Source organism: Theobroma cacao, unplaced genomic scaffold (assembly GCF_053813885.1).
Source record: "Theobroma cacao isolate CCN51 unplaced genomic scaffold, ASM5381388v1 tig011, whole genome shotgun sequence".
NCBI classification, from domain to species: domain Eukaryota; kingdom Viridiplantae; phylum Streptophyta; class Magnoliopsida; order Malvales; family Malvaceae; genus Theobroma; species Theobroma cacao.
In genome coordinates this window covers 2347881-2350633 of record NW_028291722.1, presented here as the reverse complement: position 1 = coordinate 2350633, position 2753 = coordinate 2347881, and positions in this window count along the sequence as shown.

The window sequence follows — 2753 nt, the reverse complement described above, 5'->3', positions numbered from 1 at the left end:
AAAAAAATTCAAAATAAATTCAATAATGGGATTATAAAGGCATTTAAACCGAGTAATAAGGCTTTTCTAGGCATGAGTGACTATAAATGAACTTTTCTTGACAATGGATGGCTTTCGTACCACGTTTCCCGAGGCAAACAATCAGTTACTATCTGTTTTAATCAAAAAATGTAAAAACAATTCAAAATAAATTCAATAATGGGATTATAAAGGCATTTAAACCGAGTAATAAGGCTTTTCTAGGCTTCAGTGACTATAAATGAACTTTTCTTGACAATGGATGGCTTTTGCTCCATGTTTCTAGAGGTAAACCATCTATTACAATATGTTTTAATCAAAAAATGTAAAAAAAAATTCAAAATAAATTCAATAATGGGATTATAAAGGCATTTAAACCGAGTAATAAGGCTTTTCTAAGCATGAGTGACTATAAATGAACTTTTCTTGACAATGGATGGCTTTCGTTTCAAGTTTCTCGAGGCAAACAATCAATTACAATCTGTTTTAATCAAAAAATGTAAAAAAAATTCAAAATAAATTCAATAATGGGATTATAAAGGCATTTAAACCGAGTAATAAGGCTTTTCTAGGCATGAGTGACTATAAATGAACTTTTCTTGACAATGGATGGCTTTCGCACCACGTTTCCCGAGGCAAACAATCAGTTACTATCTGTTTTAATCAAAAAATGTAAAAACAATTCAAAATAAATTCAATAATGGGATTATAAAGGCATTTAAACCGAGTAATAAGGCTTTTCTAGGCTTCAGTGACTATAAATGAACTTTTCTTGACAATGGATGGCTTTTGCTCCATGTTTCTAGAGGTAAACCATCTATTACAATATGTTTTAATCAAAAAATGTAAAAAAAAATTCAAAATAAATTCAATAATGGGATTATAAAGGCATTTAAACCGAGTAATAAGGCTTTTCTAAGCATGAGTGACTATAAATGAACTTTTCTTGACAATGGATGGCTTTCGTTTCAAGTTTCTCGAGGCAAACAATCAATTACAATCTGTTTTAATCAAAAAATGTAAAAAAAATTCAAAATAAATTCAATAATGGGATTATAAAGGCATTTAAACCGAGTAATAAGGCTTTTCTAGGCATGAGTGACTATAAATGAACTTTTCTTGACAATGGATGGCTTTCGCACCACGTTTCCCGAGGCAAACAATCAGTTACTATCTGTTTTAATCAAAAAATGTAAAAACAATTCAAAATAAATTCAATAATGGGATTATAAAGGCATTTAAACCGAGTAATAAGGCTTTTCTAGGCTTCAGTGACTATAAATGAACTTTTCTTGACAATGGATGGCTTTTGCTCCATGTTTCTAGAGGTAAACCATCTATTACAATATGTTTTAATCAAAAAATGTAAAAAAAAATTTAAAATAAATTCAATAATGGGATTATAAAGGCATTTAAACCGAGTAATAAGGCTTTTCTAAGCATGAGTGACTATAAATGAACTTTTCTTGACAATGGATGGCTTTTGCTCCATGTTTCTCAAGGTAAACAATCAATTACAATATGTTTTAATCAAAAAATGTAAAAAAACATTCAAAATAAATTAAATAATGGGATTATAAAGGCATTTAAACCGAGTAATAAGGCTTTTCTAGGCATGAGTGACTATAAATGAACTTTTGTTGACAATGGATGGCTTTCGCTCCACGTTTACCGAGGTAAAAAATCAATTACAATCTGTTTTAATCAAAAAATGTAAAAACAATTCAACATAAATTCAATAATGGGATTATGAAGGCATTTAAACCGAGTAATAAGGCTTTTCTAGGCATGAGTGACTATAAATGAACTTTTCTTGACAATGGATGGCTTTCGCTCCACGTTTCCCGAGGCAAACAATCAATTACAATCTGTTTTAATCAAAAAATGTAAAAAACATTCAAAATAAATTCAATAATGGGATTATAAAGGCATTTAAACCGAGTAATAAGGCTTTTCTAGGCTTGAGTGACTATAAATGAACTTTTCTTGACAATGGATGGCTTTTGCTCCATGTTTCTAGAGGTAAACCATCTATTACAATATGTTTTAATCAAAAAATGTAAAAAAAAATTCAAAATAAATTCAATAATGGGATTATAAAGGCATTTAAACCGAGTAATAAGGCTTTTCTAAGCATGAGTGACTATAAATGAACTTTTCTTGACTATGGATGGCTTTCGCTCCACGTTTCCCAAGGCAAACAATCAATTACAATCTGTTTTAATCAAAAAATGTAAAAAAAATTCAAAACAAATTCAATAATGGGATTGTAAAGGCATTTAAACCGAGTAATAAGGCTTTTCTAGGCATGAGTGACTATAAATGAATTTTTCTTGACAATGGATGGCTTTCGCTCCATGTTTCCCGAGGCAAACAATCAATTACAATCTGTTTTAATCGAAAAATGTAAAAACAATTCAAAATAAATTCAATAATGGGATTATAAAGGCATTTAAACCGAGTAATAAGGCTTTTCTAGGATTGAGTGACTATAAATGAACTTTTCTTGACAATGGATGGCTTTCGCTCCATGTTTCCCGAGGCAAACAATCAATTACAATCTGTTTTAATCAAAAAATGTAAAAACAATTCAAAAGAAATTCAATAATGGGATTATAAAGGCATTTAAACCGAGTAATAAGGCTTTTCTAGGCTTGATTGACTATAAATGAACTTTCCTTGACAATGGATGGCTTTTGCTCCATGTTTCTAGAGGTAAACAATCTATTACAATA